This window comes from Pristiophorus japonicus, chromosome 19, assembly GCF_044704955.1.
Source record: "Pristiophorus japonicus isolate sPriJap1 chromosome 19, sPriJap1.hap1, whole genome shotgun sequence".
Classification (NCBI taxonomy): domain Eukaryota; kingdom Metazoa; phylum Chordata; class Chondrichthyes; family Pristiophoridae; genus Pristiophorus; species Pristiophorus japonicus.
In genome coordinates this window covers 50463719-50483696 of record NC_091995.1, presented here as the reverse complement: position 1 = coordinate 50483696, position 19978 = coordinate 50463719, and the positions used below count along the sequence as shown (strand labels likewise).

Here is a 19978-nt window from a genome sequence, read left to right as displayed (position 1 = left end):
TGTTGAGCAACCTGTTTTCAAAGGGTCATGTTTGAATGCTTGCAATGCAAAGTCAATGTGTCATAATGTACTGGTGACAGTGCTACCTGAATTCATGGTATGAGCTCTCAATCACCATAGACGTCAATGTTGCAGCTGGGCTCAGGCCCTGCAAGTCAAGCAGCAGTATTTCAAATTGCTCAACAACATCACTGAGTCATTTCCAGTTAAATTCTGGGGATTTGCTCCCTGAGAGGGCAGAGGCAGACAAAATGGGAAGAATGTTGAAGATTACCCAGTTGACACTTGACATACATTGTGTGAATCTGGAATTAATTTAATTGTGAGCAAAATATTGCAATTTTTAGCTGGTTCCTTCGATGCCTTCTTTTATCTGTCTATCTTGCATTACATGTGATGTTACCTTTCATCAAATCTGTCGAGTTGCATCAGAAGGAACAAAAACAGCTTCAGGAAAAGCTGCAGGATTACTCTGCGGTTTATCAAATCTTGCTTTCAGTTGTTTGATGGTGGTGCAGTGGTAAGCATGGTTGCCTTCCAAGCAGTTGACCTGGGTTCAATTCCCAGCCATCACATTTGTCAATTTCTACTTGTGGATGAAATGGACTTCTGATGACTCTGGTTGCAAGCAGTTCTTCCAGCCGCAGTTCATGGATTTTGTTGAGCAACCTGTTTTCAAAGGGTCATGTTTGAATGCTTGCAATGCAAAGTCAATGTGTCATAATGTACTGGCGACAGTGCTACCTGAATTCATGGTATGAACTGTCAATCACCATAGACGTCAATGTTGCAGCTGGGCTCAGGCCCTGCAAGTCAAGCAGCAGTATTTCAAATTCCTCAACATCAGTGAGTCATTTCCAGTTAAATTCTGGGGATTTGCTCCCTGAGAGGGCAGAGGCAGACAAAATGGAAAGAATGTTGAAGAATACCCAGTTGACACTTGACATACATTGTGTGAATCTGGAATTCATTTAATTGTGAGCAAAATATTGCAATTTTTAGCTGGTTCCTTCGATGCCTTCTTTTATCTGTCTATCTTGCATTACATGTGATGTTACCTTTCATCAAATCTGTCGAGTTGCATCAGAAGGAACAAAAACGGCTTCAGAAAAAGCTGCAGGATTACTGTGCGGTTTATCAAAGTTAGTTTTCAGCTGTGTGATGGTGGTGCAGTGGTAAGCATGGTTGCCTTCCAAGCAGTTGACCTGGGTTCGATTCCCAGCCATCACATTTGTCAATTTCTACTTGAGAATGAAATATGACTCTGGTTGCAAGCAGTTCTTCCAGCCGCAGCTCATGGATTTTGTTGAGCAACCTGTTTTCAAAGGGTCATGTTTGAATGTTTGCAATGCAAAGTCGACGTGTCATCAATGTGTCATAATGTACTGGCGACAGTGCTACCTGAATTCATAGTATGAACTGTCAATCACCACAGACGCCAATGTTGCAGCTGGGCTCAGGCCCTGCAAGTCAAGCAGCAGTGTTTCAAATTCTTTAACAACATCAGTGAGTCATTTCCAGTTAAATTCTGGGGATTTGCTCCCTGAGAGGGCAGAGGCAGACAAAATGGAAAGAATGTTGAAGAATACCCAGTTGACACTTGACATACATTGTGTGAATCTGGAATTCATTTAATTGTGAGCAAAATATTGCAATTTTTGGCTGGTTCCTTCGATGCCTTCTTTTATCTGTCTATTTTGCATTACATGTGATGTTACCTTTCATCAAATCTGTCGAGTTGCATCAGAAGGAACAAAAACGGCTTCAGAAAAAGCTGCAGGATTACTGTGCGGTTTATCAAATCTTGCTTTCAGTTGTTTGATGGTGGTGCAGTGGTAAGCATGGTTGCCTTCCAAGCAGTTGACCTGGGTTCGATTCCCAGCCATCACATTTGTCAATTTCTACTTGTGGATGAAATGGACTTCTGATGACTCTGGTTGCAAGCAGTTCTTCCAGCAGCAGCTTATGGATTTTGTTGAGCAACCTGTTTTCAAAGGGTCCTGTTTGAATGCTTGCAATGCAAAGTCAATGTGTCATAATGTACTGGCGACAGTGCTACCTGAATTCATAGTATGAGCTGTCAATCACCATAGACGTAAATGTTGCAGCTGGGCTCAGGCCCTGCAAGTCAAGCAGCAGTATTTCAAATTCCTCAACATCAGTGAGTCATTTCCAGTAAAATTCTGGGGATTTGCTCCCTGAGAGGGCAGAGGCAGACAAAATGGAAAGAATGTTGAAGAATACCCAGTTGACACTTGACATACATTGTGTGAATCTGGAATTCATTTAATTGTGAGCAAAATATTGCAATTTTTAGCTGGTTCCTTCGATGCTTTCTTTTATCTGTCTATCTTGCATTACATGTGATGTTACCTTTCATCAAATCTGTCGAGTTGCATCAGAAGGAACAAAAACGGCTTCAGAAAAAGCTGCAGGATAACTGTGCAGTTTATCAAAGATTGTTTTCAGCTGTGTGATGGTGGTGCAGTGGTAAGCATGGTTGCCTTCCAAGCAGTTGACCTGGGTTCGATTCCCAGCCATCATATTTGTCAATTTATACTTGAGAATGAAATGAACCTCTGATGACTCTGGTTGCAAGCAGTTCTTCCACCCGCAGCTCATGGATTTTGTTGAGCAACCTGTTTTCAAAGGGTCATGTTTGAATGCTTGCAATGCAAAGTCAATGTGTCATAATGTACTGGTGACAGTGCTACCTGAATTCATGGTATGAGCTCTCAATCACCATAGACGTCAATGTTGCAGCTGGGCTCAGGCCCTGCAAGTCAAGCAGCAGTATTTCAAATTGCTCAACAACATCACTGAGTCATTTCCAGTTAAATTCTGGGGATTTGCTCCCTGAGAGGGCAGAGGCAGACAAAATGGGAAGAATGTTGAAGATTACCCAGTTGACACTTGACATACATTGTGTGAATCTGGAATTAATTTAATTGTGAGCAAAATATTGCAATTTTTAGCTGGTTCCTTCGATGCCTTCTTTTATCTGTCTATCTTGCATTACATGTGATGTTACCTTTCATCAAATCTGTCGAGTTGCATCAGAAGGAACAAAAACAGCTTCAGGAAAAGCTGCAGGATTACTCTGCGGTTTATCAAATCTTGCTTTCAGTTGTTTGATGGTGGTGCAGTGGTAAGCATGGTTGCCTTCCAAGCAGTTGACCTGGGTTCAATTCCCAGCCATCACATTTGTCAATTTCTACTTGTGGATGAAATGGACTTCTGATGACTCTGGTTGCAAGCAGTTCTTCCAGCCGCAGTTCATGGATTTTGTTGAGCAACCTGTTTTCAAAGGGTCATGTTTGAATGCTTGCAATGCAAAGTCAATGTGTCATAATGTACTGGCGACAGTGCTACCTGAATTCATGGTATGAACTGTCAATCACCATAGACGTCAATGTTGCAGCTGGGCTCAGGCCCTGCAAGTCAAGCAGCAGTATTTCAAATTCCTCAACATCAGTGAGTCATTTCCAGTTAAATTCTGGGGATTTGCTCCCTGAGAGGGCAGAGGCAGACAAAATGGAAAGAATGTTGAAGAATACCCAGTTGACACTTGACATACATTGTGTGAATCTGGAATTCATTTAATTGTGAGCAAAATATTGCAATTTTTAGCTGGTTCCTTCGATGCCTTCTTTTATCTGTCTATCTTGCATTACATGTGATGTTACCTTTCATCAAATCTGTCGAGTTGCATCAGAAGGAACAAAAACGGCTTCAGAAAAAGCTGCAGGATTACTGTGCGGTTTATCAAAGGTTGTTTTCAGCTGTGTGATGGTGGTGCAGTGGTAAGCATGGTTGCCTTCCAAACAATTGACCTGGGTTTGATTCCCAGCCATCACATTTGTCAATTTCTACTTGAGAATGAAATATGACTCTGGTTGCAAGCAGTTCTTCCAGCCGCAGCTCATGGATTTTGTTGAGCAACCTGTTTTCAAAGGGTCATGTTTGAATGCTTGCAATGCAAAGTCAATGTGTCATAATGTACTGGCGACAGTGCTATCTGAATTCATTGTATGAACTGTCAATCACCACAGACATCAATGTTGCAGCTGGGCTCAGGCCCTGCAAGTCAAGCAGCAGTGTTTCAAATTCCTCAACAACATCAGTGAGTCATTTCCATTTAAATTCTGGGGATTTGCTCCCTGAGAGGGCAGAGGCAGACAAAATGGGAAGAATTTTGAAGAATACCCAGTTGACACTTGACATACATTGTGTGAATCTGGAATTCATTTAATTGTGAGCAAAATATTGCAATTTTTAGCTGGTTCCTTCGATGCCTTCTTTTATCTGTCTATCTTGCATTACATGTGATGTTACCTTTCATCAAATCTGTCGAGTTGCATCAGAAGGAACAAAAACAGCTTCAGGAAAAGCTGCAGGATTACTGTGCGGTTTATCAAATCTTGCTTTCAGTTGTTTGATGGTGGTGCAGTGGTAAGCATGGTTGCCTTCCAAGCAGTTGACCTGGGTTCGATTCCCAGCCATCACATTTGGCAATTTCTACTTGTGGATGAAATGGACTTCTGATGACTCTGGTTGCAAGCAGTTCTTCCAGCAGCAGCTCATGGATTTTGTTGAGCAACCTGTTTTCAAAGGGTCCTGTTTGAATGCTTGCAATGCAAAGTCAATGTGTCATAATGTACTGGCGACAGTGCTACCTGAATTCATAGTATGAGCTGTCAATCACCATAGACGTAAATGTTGCAGCTGGGCTCAGGCCCTGCAAGTCAAGCAGCAGTATTTCAAATTCCTCAACATCAGTGAGTCATTTCCAGTAAAATTCTGGGGATTTGCTCCCTGAGAGGGCAGAGGCAGACAAAATGGAAAGAATGTTGAAGAATACCCAGTTGACACTTGACATACATTGTGTGAATCTGGAATTCATTTAATTGTGAGCAAAATATTGCAATTTTTAGCTGGTTCCTTCGATGCTTTCTTTTATCTGTCTAACTTGCATTACATGTGATGTTACCTTTCATCAAATCTGTCGAGTTGCATCAGAAGGAACAAAAACGGCTTCAGAAAAAGCTGCAGGATTACTGTGCAGTTTATCAAAGGTTGTTTTCAGCTGTGTGATGGTGGTGCAGTGGTAAGCATGGTTGCCTTCCAAGCAGTTGACCTGGGTTCGATTCCCAGCCATCATATTTGTCAATTTATACTTGAGAATGAAATGAACCTCTGATGACTCTGGTTGCAAGCAGTTCTTCCACCCGCAGCTCATGGATTTTGTTGAGCAACCTGTTTTCAAAGGGTCATGTTTGAATGCTTGCAATGCAAAGTCAATGTGTCATAATATACTGGCGACAGTGCTACCTGAATTCATGGTATGAGCTGTCAATCACCATAGATGTCAATGTTGCAGCTGGGCTCAGGCCCTGCAAGTCAAGCAGCAGTATTTCAAATTCCTCAACAACATCAGTGAGTCATTTCCAGTTAAATTCTGGGGATTTGCTCCCTGAGAGGGCAGAGGCAGACAAAATGGGAAGAATGTTGAAGAATACCCAGTTGACACTTGACATACATTGTGTGAATCTGGAATTCATTTAATTGTGAGCAAAATATTGCAATTTTTAGCTGGTTCCTTCGATGCCTTATTTTATCTGTCTGTCTTGCATTACATGTGATGTTACCTTTCATCAAATCTGTCGAGTTGCATCAGAAGGAACAAAAACGGCTTCAGAAAAAGCTGCAGGATTACTGTGCGGTTTATCAAAGTTAGTTTTCAGCTGTGTGATGGTGGTGCAGTGGTAAGCATGGTTGCCTTCCAAGCAATTGGCCTGGGTTCGATTCCCAGCCATCACTTTTGTCAATTTCGACTTGTGGATGAAATGGACTTCTGATGACTCTGGTTGCAAGCAGTTCTTCCAGCAGCAGCTCATGGATTTTGTTGAGCAACCTGTTTTCAAAGGGTCATGTTTGAATGCTTGCAATGCAAAGTCAATGTGTCATAATGTACTGGCGACAGTGCTATCTGAATTCATTGTATGAACTGTCAATCACCATAGACGTCAATGTTGCAGCTGGGCTCAGGCCCTGCAAGTCAAGCAGCAGTGTTTCAAATTCCTCAACCACATCAGTGAGTCATTTCCAGTTAAATTCTGGGGATTTGCTCCCTGAGAGGGCAGAGGCAGACAAAATGGGAAGAATTTTGAAGAATACCCAGTTGACACTTGACATACATTGTGTGAATCTGAAATTCATTTAATTGTGAGCAAAATATTGCAATTTTTAGCTGGTTCCTTCGATGCCTTCTTTTATCTGTCTATCTTGCATTACATGTGATGTTACCTTTCATCAAATCTGTCGAGTTGCATCAGAAGGAACAAAAACAGCTTCAGGAAAAGCTGCAGGATTACTGTGCGGTTTATCAAATCTTGCTTTCAGTTGTTTGATGGTGGTGCAGTGGTAAGCATGGTTGCCTTCCAAGCAGTTGACCTGGGTTCAATTCGCAGCCATCACATTTGTCAATTTCTACTTGTGGATGAAATGGACTTCTGATGACTCTGGTTGCAAGCAGTTCTTCCAGCCGCAGCTCATGGATTTTGTTGAGCAACCTGTTTTCAAAGGGTCATGTTTGAATGCTTGCAATGCAAAGTCAATGTGTCATAATATGCTGGCGACAGTGCTACCTGAATTCATGGTATGAACTGTCAATCACCATAGACGTCAATGTTGCAGCTGGGCTCAGGCCCTGCAAGTCAAGCAGCAGTATTTCAAATTCCTCAACATCAGTGAGTCATTTCCAGTTATATTCTGGGGATTTGCTCCCTGAGAGGGCAGAGGCAGACAAAATGGAAAGAATGTTGTAGAATATCCAGTTGACACTTGACATACATTGTGTGAATCTGGAATTCATTTAATTGTGAGCAAAATATTGCAATTTTTAGCTGGTTCCTTAGATGCCTTCTTTTATCTGTCTATCTTGCATTACATGTGATGTTACCTTTCATCAAATCTGTCGAGTTGCATCAGAAGGAACAAAAACGGCTTCAGAAAAAGCTGCAGGATTACTGTGCGGTTTATCAAAGGTTGTTTTCAGATGTGTGATGGTGGTGCAGTGGTAAGCATGGTTGCCTTCCAAACAATTGACCTGGGTTCGATTCCCAGCCATCACATTTGTCAATTTCTACTTGAGAATGAAATATGACTCTGGTTGCAAGCAGTTCTTCCAGCCGCAGCTCATGGATTTTGTTGAGCAACCTGTTTTCAAAGGGTCATGTTTGAATGTTTGCAATGCAAAGTCGACGTGTCATCAATGTGTCATAATGTACTGGCGACAGTGCTACCTGAATTCATAGTATGAACTGTCAATCACCATAGACGCCAATGTTGCAGCTGGGCTCAGGCCCTGCAAGTCAAGCAGCAGTATTTCAAATTCCTCAACATCAGTGAGTCATTTCCAGTTAAATTCTGGGGAATTACTCCCTGAGAGGGCAGAGGCAGACAAAATGGGAAGAATGTTGAAGAATACCCAGTTGACACTTGACATACATTGTGTGAATCTGGAATTCATTTAATTGTGAGCAAAATATTGCAATTTTTAGCTGGTTCCTTCGATGCTTTCTTTTATCTGTCTATCTTGCATTACATGTGATGTTACCTTTCATCAAATCTGTCGAGTTGCATCAGAAGGAACAAAAACGGCTTCAGAAAAAGCTGCAGGATTACTGTGCGGTTTATCAAAGGTTGTTTTCAGCTGTGTGATGGTGGTGCAGTGGTAAGCATGGTTGCCTTCCAAGCAGTTGACCTGGGTTCGATTCCCAGCCATCACATTTGTCAATTTCTACTTGAGAATGAAATGAACCTCTGATGACTCTGGTTACAAGCAGTTCTTCCAGCCGCAGCTCATGGATTTTGTTGAGCAACCTGTTTTCAAAGGGTCATGTTTGAATGTTTGCAATGCAAAGTCAATGTGTCATAATGTACTGGCGACAGTGCTACCTGAATTCATTGTATGAACTGTCAATCACCATAGACATCAATGTTGCAGCTGGGCTCAGGCCCTGCAAGTCAAGCAGCAGTGTTTCAAATTCCTCAACAACATCAGTGAGTCATTTCCAGTTAAATTCTGGGGATTTGCTCCCTGAGAGGGCAGAGGCAGACAAAATGGGAAGAATTTTGAAGAATACCCAGTTGACACTTGACATACATTGTGTGAATCTGGAATTCATTTAATTGTGAGCAAAATATTGCAATTTTTAGCTGGTTCCTTCGATGCCTTCTTTTATCTGTCTATCTTGCATTACATGTGATGTTACCTTTCATCAAATCTGTCGAGTTGCATCAGAAGGAACAAAAACAGCTTCAGGAAAAGCTGCAGGATTACTCTGCGGTTTATCAAATCTTGCTTTCAGTTGTTTGATGGTGGTGCAGTGGTAAGCATGGTTGCCTTCCAAACAATTGACTTGGGTTCGATTCCCAGCCATCACATTTGTCAATTTCTACTTGAGAATGAAATATGACTCTGGTTGCAAGCAGTTCTTCCAGCCGCAGCTCATGGATTTTGTTGAGCAACCTGTTTTCAAAGGGTCATGTTTGAATGCTTGCAATGCAAAGTCAATGTGTCATAATGTACTGGCGACAGTGCTATCTGAATTCATTGTATGAGCTGTCAATCACCATAGACGTAAATGTTGCAGCTGGGCTCAGGCCCTGCAAGTCAAGCAGCAGTATTTCAAATTCCTCAACATCAGTGAGTCATTTCCAGTTAAATTCTGGGGATTTGCTCCCTGAGAGGGCAGAGGCAGACAAAATGGAAAGAATGTTGAAGAATACCCAGTTGACACTTGACATACATTGTGTGAATCTGGAATTCATTTAATTGTGAGCAAAATATTGCAATTTTTAGTTGGTTCCTTCGATGCCTTATTTTATCTGTCTGTCTTGCATTACATGTGATGTTACCTTTCATCAAATCTGTCGAGTTGCATCAGAAGGAACAAAAACGGCTTCAGAAAAAGCTGCAGGATTACTGTGCGGTTTATCAAAGTTAGTTTTCAGCTGTGTGATGGTGGTGCAGTGGTAAGCATGGTTGCCTTCCAAGCAGTTGGCCTGGGTTCGATTCCCAGCCATCACATTTGTCAATTTCTACTTGAGAATGAAATGAACCTCTGATGACTCTGGTTGCAAGTAGTTCTTCCAGCCGCAGCTCATGGATTTTGTTGAGCAACCTGTTTTCAAAGGGTCATGTTTGAATGTTTGCAATGCAAAGTCGACGTGTCATCAATGTGTCATAATGTACTGGCGACAGTGCTACCTGAATTCATAGTATGAACTGTCAATCACCATAGACGCCAATGTTGCAGCTGGGCTCAGGCCCTGCAAGTCAAGCAGCAGTGTTTCAAATTCTTTAACAACATCAGTGAGTCATTTCCAGTTAAATTCTGGGGATTTGCTCCCTGAGAGGGCAGAGGCAGACAAAATGGAAAGAATGTTGAAGAATACCCAGTTGACACTTGACATACATTGTGTGAATCTGGAATTCATTTAATTGTGAGCAAAATATTGCAATTTTTAGCTGGTTCCTTCGATGCCTTCTTTTATCTGTCTATCTTGCATTACATGTGATGTTACCTTTCATCAAATCTGTCGAGTTGCATCAGAAGGAACAAAAACGGCTTCAGAAAAAGCTGCAGGATTACTGTGCGGTTTATCAAATCTTGCTTTCAGTTGTTTGATGGTGGTGCAGTGGTAAGCATGGTTGCCTTCCAAGCAGTTGACCTGGGTTCGATTCCCAGCCATCACATTTGTCAATTTCTACTTGTGGATGAAATGGACTTCTGATGACTCTGGTTGCAAGCAGTTCTTCCAGCCGCAGCTCATGGATTTTGTTGAGCAACCTGTTTTCAAAGGGTCATGTTTGAATGCTTGCAATGCAAAGTCAATGTGTCATAATATACTGGCGACAGTGCTACCTGAATTCATGGTATGAGCTGTCAATCACCATAGACGTCAATGTTGCAGCTGGGCTCAGGCCCTGCAAGTCAAGCAGCAGTATTTCAAATTCCTCAACAACATCAGTGAGTCATTTCCAGTTAAATTCTGGGGATTTGCTCCCTGAGAGGGCAGAGGCAGACAAAATGGGAAGAATGTTGAAGAATACCCAGTTGACACTTGACATACATTGTGTGAATCTGGAATTCATTTAATTGTGAGCAAAATATTGCAATTTTTAGCTGGTTCCTTCGATGCCTTATTTTATCTGTCTGTCTTGCATTACATGTGATGTTACCTTTCATCAAATCTGTCGAGTTGCATCAGAAGGAACAAAAACGGCTTCAGAAAAAGCTGCAGGATTACTGTGCGGTTTATCAAAGTTAGTTTTCAGCTGTGTGATGGTGGTGCAGTGGTAAGCATGGTTGCCTTCCAAGCAGTTGGCCTGGGTTCGATTCCCAGCCATCACATTTGTCCATTTCGACTTGTGGATGAAATGGACTTCTGATGACTCTGGTTGCAAGCAGTTCTTCCAGCAGCAGCAGCTCATGGATTTTGTTGAGCAACCTGTTTTCAAAGGGTCCTGTTTGAATGCTTGCAATGCAAAGTCAATGTGTCAGAATGTACTGGCGACAGTGCGACCTGAATTCATAGTATGAGCTGTCAATCACCATAGACGTAAATGTTGCAGCTGGGCTCAGGCCCTGCAAGTCAAGCAGCAGTATTTCAAATTCCTCAACATCAGTGAGTCATTTCCAGTTAAATTCTGGGGAATTGCTCCCTGAGAGGGCAGAGGCAGACAAAATGGGAAGAATGTTGAAGAATACCCAGTTGACACTTGACATACATTGTGTGAATCTGGAATTCATTTAATTGTGAGCAAAATATTGCAATTTTTAGCTGGTTCCTTCGATGCTTTCTTTTATCTGTCTATCTTGCATTACATGTGATGTTACCTTTCATCAAATCTGTCGAGTTGCATCAGAAGGAACAAAAACGGCTTCAGAAAAAGCTGCAGGATTACTGTGCGGTTTATCAAAGGTTGTTTTCAGCTGTGGGATGGTGGTGTAGTGGTAAGCATGGTTGCCTTCCAAGCAGTTGACCTGGGTTCGATTCCCAGCCATCACATTTGTCAATTTCTACTTGAGAATGAAATGAACCTCTGATGACTCTGGTTGCAAGCAGTTCTTCCAGCCGCAGCTCATGGATTTTGTTGAGCAACCTGTTTTCAAAGGGTCATGTTTGAATGTTTGCAATGCAAAGTCGACGTGTCATCAATGTGTCATAATGTACTGGCGACAGTGCGACCTGAATTCATTGTATGAACTGTCAATCACCATAGACGTCAATGTTGCAGCTGGGCTCAGGCCCTGCAAGTCAAGCAGCAGTGTTTCAAATTCCTCAACATCAGTGAGTCATTTCCAGTTAAATTCTGGGGAATTGCTCCCTGAGAGGGCAGAGGCAGACAAAATGGGAAGAATGTTGAAGAATACCCAGTTGACACTTGACATACATTGTGTGAATCTGGAATTCATTTAATTGTGAGCAAAATATTGCAATTTTTAGCTGGTTCCTTCGATGCCTTCTTTTATCTGTCTATCTTGCATTACATGTGATGTTACCTTTCATCAAATCTGTCGAGTTGCATCAGAAGGAACAAAAACAGCTTCAGGAAAAGCTGCAGGATTACTGTGCGGTTTATCAAATCTTGCTTTCAGTTGTTTGATGGTGGTGCAGTGGTAAGCATGGTTGCCTTCCAAGCAGTTGACCTGGGTTCAATTCCCAGCCATCACATTTGTCAATTTCTACTTGTGGATGAAATGGACTTCTGATGACTCTGGTTGCAAGCAGTTCTTCCAGCCGCAGCTCATGGATTTTGTTGAGCAACCTGTTTTCAAAGGGTCATGTTTGAATGCTTGCAATGCAAAGTCAATGTGTCATAATATGCTGGCGACAGTGCTACCTGAATTCATGGTATGAACTGTCAATCACCATAGACGTCAATGTTGCAGCTGGGCTCAGGCCCTGCAAGTCAAGCAGCAGTATTTCAAATTCCTCAACATCAGTGAGTCATTTCCAGTTAAATTCTGGGGATTTGCTCCCTGAGAGGGCAGAGGCAGACAAAATGGAAAGAATGTTGAAGAATATCCAGTTGACACTTGACATACATTGTGTGAATCTGGAATTCATTTAATTGTGAGCAAAATATTGCAATTTTTAGCTGGTTCCTTAGATGCCTTCTTTTATCTGTCTATCTTGCATTACATGTGATGTTACCTTTCATCAAATCTGTCGAGTTGCATCAGAAGGAACAAAAACGGCTTCAGAAAAAGCTGCAGGATTACTGTGCGGTTTATCAAAGGTTGTTTTCAGATGTGTGATGGTGGTGCAGTGGTAAGCATGGTTGCCTTCCAAACAATTGACCTGGGTTCGATTCCCAGCCATCACATTTGTCAATTTCTACTTGAGAATGAAATATGACTCTGGTTGCAAGCAGTTCTTCCAGCCGCAGCTCATGGATTTTGTTGAGCAACCTGTTTTCAAAGGGTCATGTTTGAATGCTTGCAATGCAAAGTCAATGTGTCTTAATGTACTGGCGACAGTGCTATCTGAATTCATTGTATGAACTGTCAATCACCATAGACGTCAATGTTGCAGCTGGGCTCAGGCCCTGCAAGTCAAGCAGCAGTGTTTCAAATTCCTCAACAACATCAGTGAGTCATTTCCAGTTAAATTCTGGGGATTTGCTCCCTGAGAGGGCAGAGGCAGACAAAATGGGAAGAATTTTGAAGAATACCCAGTTGACACTTGACATACATTGTGTGAATCTGAAATTCATTTAATTGTGAGCAAAATATTGCAATTTTTAGCTGGTTCCTTCGATGCCTTCTTTTATCTGTCTATCTTGCATTACATGTGATGTTACCTTTCATCAAATCTGTCGAGTTGCATCAGAAGGAACAAAAACGGCTTCAGGAAAAGCTGCAGGATTACTCTGCGGTTTATCAAATCTTGCTTTCAGTTGTTTGATGGTGGTGCAGTGGTAAGCATGGTTGCCTTCCAAGCAGTTGACCTGGGTTCGATTCCCAGCCATCACATTTGTCAATTTCTACTTGTGGATGAAATGGACTTCTGATGACTCTGGTTGCAAGCAGTTCTTCCAGCAGCAGCTCATGGATTTTGTTGAGCAACCTGTTTTCAAAGGGTCCTGTTTGAATGCTTGCAATGCAAAGTCAATGTGTCATAATGTACTGGCGACAGTGCTACCTGAATTCATAGTATGAGCTGTCAATCACCATAGACGTAAATGTTGCAGCTGGGCTCAGGCCCTGCAAGTCAAGCAGCAGTATTTCAAATTCCTCAACATCAGTGAGTCATTTCCAGTAAAATTCTGGGGATTTGCTCCCTGAGAGGGCAGAGGCAGACAAAATGGAAAGAATGTTGAAGAATACCCAGTTGACACTTGACATACATTGTGTGAATCTGGAATTCATTTAATTGTGAGCAAAATATTGCAATTTTTAGCTGGTTCCTTCGATGCTTTCTTTTATCTGTCTATCTTGCATTACATGTGATGTTACCTTTCATCAAATCTGTCGAGTTGCATCAGAAGGAACAAAAACGGCTTCAGAAAAAGCTGCAGGATTACTGTGCAGTTTATCAAAGGTTGTTTTCAGCTGTGTGATGGTGGTGCAGTGGTAAGCATGGTTGCTTTCCAAGCAGTTGACCTGGGTTCGATTCCCAGCCATCATATTTGTCAATTTATACTTGAGAATGAAATGAACCTCTGATGACTCTGGTTGCAAGCAGTTCTTCCACCCGCAGCTCATGGATTTTGTTGAGCAACCTGTTTTCAAAGGGTCATGTTTGAATGCTTGCAATGCAAAGTCAATGTATCATAATATACTGGCGACAGTGCTACCTGAATTCATGGTATGAGCTGTCAATCACCACAGACGTCAATGTTGCAGCTGGGCTCAGGCCCTGCAAGTCAAGCAGCAGTATTTCAAATTCCTCAACATCAGTGAGTCATTTCCAGTTAAATTCTGGGGAATTACTCCCTGAGAGGGCAGAGGCAGACAAAATGGGAAGAATGTTGAAGAATACCCAGTTGACACTTGACATACATTGTGTGAATCTGGAATTCATTTAATTGTGAGCAAAATATTGCAATTTTTAGCTGGTTCCTTCGATGCTTTCTTTTATCTGTCTATCTTGCATTACATGTGATGTTACCTTTCATCAAATCTGTCGAGTTGCATCAGAAGGAACAAAAACGGCTTCAGAAAAAGCTGCAGGATTACTGTGCGGTTTATCAAAGGTTGTTTTCAGCTGTGTGATGGTGGTGCAGTGGTAAGCATGGTTGCCTTCCAAGCAGTTGACCTGGGCTCGATTCCCAGCCATCACATTTGTCAATTTCTACTTGAGAATGAAATGAACCTCTGATGACTCTGGTTACAAGCAGTTCTTCCAGCCGCAGCTCATGGATTTTGTTGAGCAACCTGTTTTCAAAGGGTCATGTTTGAATGTTTGCAATGCAAAGTCAATGTGTCATAATGTACTGGCGACAGTGCTACCTGAATTCATTGTATGAACTGTCAATCACCATAGACATCAATGTTGCAGCTGGGCTCAGGCCCTGCAAGTCAAGCAGCAGTGTTTCAAATTCCTCAACAACATCAGTGAGTCATTTCCAGTTAAATTCTGGGGATTTGCTCCCTGAGAGGGCAGAGGCAGACAAAATGGGAAGAATTTTGAAGAATACCCAGTTGACACTTGACATACATTGTGTGAATCTGGAATTCATTTAATTGTGAGCAAAATATTGCAATTTTTAGCTGGTTCCTTCGATGCCTTCTTTTATCTGTCTATCTTGCATTACATGTGATGTTACCTTTCATCAAATCTGTCGAGTTGCATCAGAAGGAACAAAAACAGCTTCAGGAAAAGCTGCAGGATTACTCTGCGGTTTATCAAATCTTGCTTTCAGTTGTTTGATGGTGGTGCAGTGGTAAGCATGGTTGCCTTCCAAACAATTGACTTGGGTTCGATTCCCAGCCATCACATTTGTCAATTTCTACTTGAGAATGAAATATGACTCTGGTTGCAAGCAGTTCTTCCAGCCGCAGCTCATGGATTTTGTTGAGCAACCTGTTTTCAAAGGGTCATGTTTGAATGCTTGCAATGCAAAGTCAATGTGTCATAATGTACTGGCGACAGTGCTATCTGAATTCATTGTATGAGCTGTCAATCACCATAGACGTAAATGTTGCAGCTGGGCTCAGGCCCTGCAAGTCAAGCAGCAGTATTTCAAATTCCTCAACATCAGTGAGTCATTTCCAGTTAAATTCTGGGGATTTGCTCCCTGAGAGGGCAGAGGCAGACAAAATGGAAAGAATGTTGAAGAATACCCAGTTGACACTTGACATACATTGTGTGAATCTGGAATTCATTTAATTGTGAGCAAAATATTGCAATTTTTAGTTGGTTCCTTCGATGCCTTATTTTATCTGTCTGTCTTGCATTACATGTGATGTTACCTTTCATCAAATCTGTCGAGTTGCATCAGAAGGAACAAAAACGGCTTCAGAAAAAGCTGCAGGATTACTGTGCGGTTTATCAAAGTTAGTTTTCAGCTGTGTGATGGTGGTGCAGTGGTAAGCATGGTTGCCTTCCAAGCAGTTGGCCTGGGTTCGATTCCCAGCCATCACATTTGTCAATTTCTACTTGAGAATGAAATGAACCTCTGATGACTCTGGTTGCAAGTAGTTCTTCCAGCCGCAGCTCATGGATTTTGTTGAGCAACCTGTTTTCAAAGGGTCATGTTTGAATGTTTGCAATGCAAAGTCGACGTGTCATCAATGTGTCATAATGTACTGGCGACAGTGCTACCTGAATTCATAGTATGAACTGTCAATCACCATAGACGCCAATGTTGCAGCTGGGCTCAGGCCCTGCAAGTCAAGCAGCAGTGTTTCAAATTCTTTAACAACATCAGTGAGTCATTTCCAGTTAAATTCTGGGGATTTGCTCCCTGAGAGGGCAGAGGCAGACAAAATGGAAAGAATGTTGAAGAATACCCAGTTGACACTTGACATACATTGTGTGAATCTGGAATTCATTTAATTGTGAGCAAAATATTGCAATTTTTAGCTGGTTCCTTCGATGCCTTCTTTTATCTGTCTATCTTGCATTACATGTGATGTTACCTTTCATCAAATCTGTCGAGTTGCATCAGAAGGAACAAAAACGGCTTCAGAAAAAGCTGCAGGATTACTGTGCGGTTTATCAAATCTTGCTTTCAGTTGTTTGATGGTGGTGCAGTGGTAAGCATGGTTGCCTTCCAAGCAGTTGACCTGGGTTCGATTCCCAGCCATCACATTTGTCAATTTCTACTTGTGGATGAAATGGACTTCTGATGACTCTGGTTGCAAGCAGTTCTTCCAGCAGCAGCTTATGGATTTTGTTGAGCAACCTGTTTTCAAAGGGTCATGTTTGAATGCTTGCAATGCAAAGTCAATGTGTCATGATATACTGGCGACAGTGCTACCTGAATTCATGGTTTGAGCTGTCAATCACCATAGACGTCAATGTTGCAGCTGGGCTCAGGCCCTGCAAGTCAAGCAGCAGTATTTCAAATTCCTCAACAACATCAGTGAGTCATTTCCAGTTAAATTCTGGGGATTTGCTCCCTGAGAGGGCAGAGGCAGACAAAATGGGAAGAATGTTGAAGAATACCCAGTTGACACTTGACATACATTGTGTGAATCTGGAATTCATTTAATTGTGAGCAAAATATTGCAATTTTTAGCTGGTTCCTTCGATGCCTTATTTTATCTGTCTGTCTTGCATTACATGTGATGTTACCTTTCATCAAATCTGTCGAGTTGCATCAGAAGGAACAAAAACGGCTTCAGAAAAAGCTGCAGGATTACTGTGCGGTTTATCAAAGTTAGTTTTCAGCTGTGTGATGGTGGTGCAGTGGTAAGCATGGTTGCCTTCCAAGCAGTTGGCCTGGGTTCGATTCCCAGCCATCACATTTGTCCATTTCGACTTGTGGATGAAATGGACTTCTGATGACTCTGGTTGCAAGCAGTTCTTCCAGCAGCAGCAGCTCATGGATTTTGTTGAGCAACCTGTTTTCAAAGGGTCCTGTTTGAATGCTTGCAATGCAAAGTCAATGTGTCAGAATGTACTGGCGACAGTGCGACCTGAATTCATAGTATGAGCTGTCAATCACCATAGACGTAAATGTTGCAGCTGGGCTCAGGCCCTGCAAGTCAAGCAGCAGTATTTCAAATTCCTCAACATCAGTGAGTCATTTCCAGTTAAATTCTGGGGAATTGCTCCCTGAGAGGGCAGAGGCAGACAAAATGGGAAGAATGTTGAAGAATACCCAGTTGACACTTGACATACATTGTGTGAATCTGGAATTCATTTAATTGTGAGCAAAATATTGCAATTTTTAGCTGGTTCCTTCGATGCTTTCTTTTATCTGTCTATCTTGCATTACATGTGATGTTACCTTTCATCAAATCTGTCGAGTTGCATCAGAAGGAACAAAAACGGCTTCAGAAAAAGCTGCAGGATTACTGTGCGGTTTATCAAAGGTTGTTTTCAGCTGTGATATGGTGGTGTAGTGGTAAGCATGGTTGCCTTCCAAGCAGTTGACCTGGGTTCGATTCCCAGCCATCACATTTGTCAATTTCTACTTGAGAATGAAATGAACCTCTGATGACTCTGGTTGCAAGCAGTTCTTCCAGCCGCAGCTCATGGATTTTGTTGAGCAACCTGTTTTCAAAGGGTCATGTTTGAATGTTTGCAATGCAAAGTCGACGTGTCATCAATGTGTCATAATGTACTGGCGACAGTGCGACCTGAATTCATTGTATGAACTGTCAATCACCATAGACGTCAATGTTGCAGCTGGGCTCAGGCCCTGCAAGTCAAGCAGCAGTGTTTCAAATTCCTCAACATCAGTGAGTCATTTCCAGTTAAATTCTGGGGAATTGCTCCCTGAGAGGGCAGAGGCAGACAAAATGGGAAGAATGTTGAAGAATACCCAGTTGACACTTGACATACATTGTGTGAATCTGGAATTCATTTAATTGTGAGCAAAATATTGCAATTTTTAGCTGGTTCCTTCGATGCTTTCTTTTATCTGTCTATCTTGCATTACATGTGATGTTACCTTTCATCAAATCTGTCGAGTTGCATCAGAAGGAACAAAAACGGCTTCAGAAAAAGCTGCAGGATTACTGTGCGGTTTATCAAAGGTTGTTTTCAGCTGTGTGATGGTGGTGCAGTGGTAAGCATGGTTGCCTTCCAAGCAGTTGACCTGGGTTCGATTCCCAGCCATCACATTTGTCAATTTCTACTTGAGAATGAAATGAACCTCTGATGACTCTGGTTACAAGCAGTTCTTCCAGCTGCAGCTCATGGATTTTGTTGAGCAACCTGTTTTCAAAGGGTCATGTTTGAATGTTTGCAATGCAAAGTCGACGTGTCATCAATGTGTCATAATGTACTGGCGACAGTGCTTCCTGAATTCATTGTATGAACTGTCAATCACCATAGACGTCAATGTTGCAGCTGGGCTCAGGCCCTGCAAGTCAAGCAGCAGTGTTTCAAATTCTTTAACAACATCAGTGAGTCATTTCCAGTTAAATTCTGGGGAATTGCTCCCTGAGAGGGCAGAGGCAGACAAAATGGGAAGAATGTTGAAGAATACCCAGTTGACACTTGACATACATTGTGTGAATCTGGAATTCATTTAATTGTGAGCAAAATATTGCAATTTTTAGCTGGTTCCTTCGATGCCTTCTTTTATCTGTCTATCTTGCATTACATGTGATGTTACCTTTCATCAAATCTGTCGAGTTGCATCAGAAGGAACAAAAACGGCTTCAGAAAAAGCTGCAGGATTACTGTGCGGTTTATCAAAGGTTGTTTTCAGCTGTGTGATGGTGGTGCAGTGGTAAGCATGGTTGCCTTCCCAGCAGTTGACCTGGGTTCGATTCCCAGCCATCACATTTGTCAATTTCTACTTGAGAATGAAATGAACCTCTGATGACTCTGGTTGCAAGCAGTTCTTCCAGCCGCAGCTCATGGATTTTGTTGAGCAACCTGTTTTCAAAGGGTCATGTTTGAATGCTTGCAATGCAAAGTCAATGTGTCATAATATACTGGCGACAGTGCTACCTGAATTCATAGTGTGAACTGTCAATCACCATAGACGTCAATGTTGCAGCTGGGCTCAGGCCCTGCAAGTCAAGCAGCAGTATTTCAAATTCCTCAACATCAGTGAGTCATTTCCAGTTAAATTCTGGGGATTTGCTCCCTGAGAGGGCAGAGGCAGACAAAATGGGAAGAATGTTGAAGAATACCCAGTTGACACTTGACATACATTGTGTGAATCTGGAATTCATTTAATTGTGAGCAAAATATTGCAATTTTTAGCTGGTTCCTTCGATGCCTTTTTTTATCTGTCTATCTTGCATTACATGTGATGTTACCTTTCATCAAATCTGTCGAGTTGCATCAGAAGGAACAAAAACGGCTTCAGAAAAAGCTGCAGGATTACTGTGCGGTTTATCAAAGTTAGTTTGCAGCTGTGTGATGGTGGTTCAGTGGTAAGCATGGTTGCCTTCCAAGCAGTTGACCTGGGTTCGATTCCCAGCCATCACATTTGTCAATTTCTACTTGAGAATGAAATGAACCTCTGATGACTCTGGTTGCAAGCAGTTCTTCCAGCCGCAGCTCATGTATTTTGTTGAGCAACCTGTTTTCAAAGGGTCATGTTTGAATGTTTGCAATGCAAAGTCGACGTGTCATCAATGTGTCATAATGTACTGGCGACAGTGCTACCTGAATTCATAGTATGAACTGTCAATCACCATAGATGTCAATGTTGCAGCTGGGCTCAGGCCCTGCAAGTCAAGCAGCAGTGTTTCAAATTCTTTTGCAACATCAGTGAGTCATTTCCAGTTAAATTCTGGGGAATTGCTCCCTGAGAGGGCAGAGGCAG

General features: G+C 42.1%; 27 non-coding genes across 27 annotated transcripts; all 27 read left to right on the top strand.

Moving 5' to 3' along the window:
* The first annotated feature begins 503 nt into the window (after nt 1-503).
* Nucleotides 504-575, top strand: trnag-ucc (transfer RNA glycine (anticodon UCC)). Its single transcript has one exon. It is a non-coding gene; the product is annotated as a tRNA-Gly (tRNA).
* Nucleotides 576-1158: 583 nt separating this feature from the next.
* On the top strand, nt 1159-1230 carry trnag-ucc (transfer RNA glycine (anticodon UCC)). The gene has a single exon. It is a non-coding gene; the product is annotated as a tRNA-Gly (tRNA).
* A 588-nt stretch (nt 1231-1818) lies between these two features.
* trnag-ucc (transfer RNA glycine (anticodon UCC)) lies at nt 1819-1890 on the top strand. The gene has a single exon. It is a non-coding gene; the product is annotated as a tRNA-Gly (tRNA).
* Nucleotides 1891-2473: 583 nt separating this feature from the next.
* Nucleotides 2474-2545, top strand: trnag-ucc (transfer RNA glycine (anticodon UCC)). The gene has a single exon. It is a non-coding gene; the product is annotated as a tRNA-Gly (tRNA).
* A 586-nt stretch (nt 2546-3131) lies between these two features.
* trnag-ucc (transfer RNA glycine (anticodon UCC)) lies at nt 3132-3203 on the top strand. Its single transcript has one exon. It is a non-coding gene; the product is annotated as a tRNA-Gly (tRNA).
* Nucleotides 3204-3786: 583 nt separating this feature from the next.
* On the top strand, nt 3787-3858 carry trnag-ucc (transfer RNA glycine (anticodon UCC)). The gene has a single exon. It is a non-coding gene; the product is annotated as a tRNA-Gly (tRNA).
* A 577-nt stretch (nt 3859-4435) lies between these two features.
* On the top strand, nt 4436-4507 carry trnag-ucc (transfer RNA glycine (anticodon UCC)). The gene has a single exon. It is a non-coding gene; the product is annotated as a tRNA-Gly (tRNA).
* Nucleotides 4508-5090: 583 nt separating this feature from the next.
* On the top strand, nt 5091-5162 carry trnag-ucc (transfer RNA glycine (anticodon UCC)). Its single transcript has one exon. It is a non-coding gene; the product is annotated as a tRNA-Gly (tRNA).
* A 586-nt stretch (nt 5163-5748) lies between these two features.
* trnag-ucc (transfer RNA glycine (anticodon UCC)) lies at nt 5749-5820 on the top strand. The gene has a single exon. It is a non-coding gene; the product is annotated as a tRNA-Gly (tRNA).
* Nucleotides 5821-7061: 1241 nt separating this feature from the next.
* Nucleotides 7062-7133, top strand: trnag-ucc (transfer RNA glycine (anticodon UCC)). Its single transcript has one exon. It is a non-coding gene; the product is annotated as a tRNA-Gly (tRNA).
* A 585-nt stretch (nt 7134-7718) lies between these two features.
* trnag-ucc (transfer RNA glycine (anticodon UCC)) lies at nt 7719-7790 on the top strand. Its single transcript has one exon. It is a non-coding gene; the product is annotated as a tRNA-Gly (tRNA).
* Nucleotides 7791-9022: 1232 nt separating this feature from the next.
* On the top strand, nt 9023-9094 carry trnag-ucc (transfer RNA glycine (anticodon UCC)). The gene has a single exon. It is a non-coding gene; the product is annotated as a tRNA-Gly (tRNA).
* A 597-nt stretch (nt 9095-9691) lies between these two features.
* Nucleotides 9692-9763, top strand: trnag-ucc (transfer RNA glycine (anticodon UCC)). Its single transcript has one exon. It is a non-coding gene; the product is annotated as a tRNA-Gly (tRNA).
* A 586-nt stretch (nt 9764-10349) lies between these two features.
* Nucleotides 10350-10421, top strand: trnag-ucc (transfer RNA glycine (anticodon UCC)). Its single transcript has one exon. It is a non-coding gene; the product is annotated as a tRNA-Gly (tRNA).
* Nucleotides 10422-11007: 586 nt separating this feature from the next.
* trnag-ucc (transfer RNA glycine (anticodon UCC)) lies at nt 11008-11079 on the top strand. The gene has a single exon. It is a non-coding gene; the product is annotated as a tRNA-Gly (tRNA).
* A 594-nt stretch (nt 11080-11673) lies between these two features.
* On the top strand, nt 11674-11745 carry trnag-ucc (transfer RNA glycine (anticodon UCC)). The gene has a single exon. It is a non-coding gene; the product is annotated as a tRNA-Gly (tRNA).
* Nucleotides 11746-12328: 583 nt separating this feature from the next.
* trnag-ucc (transfer RNA glycine (anticodon UCC)) lies at nt 12329-12400 on the top strand. The gene has a single exon. It is a non-coding gene; the product is annotated as a tRNA-Gly (tRNA).
* Nucleotides 12401-12977: 577 nt separating this feature from the next.
* Nucleotides 12978-13049, top strand: trnag-ucc (transfer RNA glycine (anticodon UCC)). The gene has a single exon. It is a non-coding gene; the product is annotated as a tRNA-Gly (tRNA).
* A 583-nt stretch (nt 13050-13632) lies between these two features.
* trnag-ucc (transfer RNA glycine (anticodon UCC)) lies at nt 13633-13704 on the top strand. The gene has a single exon. It is a non-coding gene; the product is annotated as a tRNA-Gly (tRNA).
* A 583-nt stretch (nt 13705-14287) lies between these two features.
* trnag-ucc (transfer RNA glycine (anticodon UCC)) lies at nt 14288-14359 on the top strand. Its single transcript has one exon. It is a non-coding gene; the product is annotated as a tRNA-Gly (tRNA).
* Nucleotides 14360-15591: 1232 nt separating this feature from the next.
* trnag-ucc (transfer RNA glycine (anticodon UCC)) lies at nt 15592-15663 on the top strand. The gene has a single exon. It is a non-coding gene; the product is annotated as a tRNA-Gly (tRNA).
* Nucleotides 15664-16260: 597 nt separating this feature from the next.
* On the top strand, nt 16261-16332 carry trnag-ucc (transfer RNA glycine (anticodon UCC)). The gene has a single exon. It is a non-coding gene; the product is annotated as a tRNA-Gly (tRNA).
* A 586-nt stretch (nt 16333-16918) lies between these two features.
* Nucleotides 16919-16990, top strand: trnag-ucc (transfer RNA glycine (anticodon UCC)). Its single transcript has one exon. It is a non-coding gene; the product is annotated as a tRNA-Gly (tRNA).
* Nucleotides 16991-17574: 584 nt separating this feature from the next.
* Nucleotides 17575-17648, top strand: trnag-ucc (transfer RNA glycine (anticodon UCC)). The gene has a single exon. It is a non-coding gene; the product is annotated as a tRNA-Gly (tRNA).
* Nucleotides 17649-18242: 594 nt separating this feature from the next.
* On the top strand, nt 18243-18314 carry trnag-ucc (transfer RNA glycine (anticodon UCC)). Its single transcript has one exon. It is a non-coding gene; the product is annotated as a tRNA-Gly (tRNA).
* Nucleotides 18315-18911: 597 nt separating this feature from the next.
* On the top strand, nt 18912-18983 carry trnag-ucc (transfer RNA glycine (anticodon UCC)). Its single transcript has one exon. It is a non-coding gene; the product is annotated as a tRNA-Gly (tRNA).
* Nucleotides 18984-19566: 583 nt separating this feature from the next.
* trnag-ucc (transfer RNA glycine (anticodon UCC)) lies at nt 19567-19638 on the top strand. The gene has a single exon. It is a non-coding gene; the product is annotated as a tRNA-Gly (tRNA).
* Nucleotides 19639-19978: the final 340 nt, after the last annotated feature.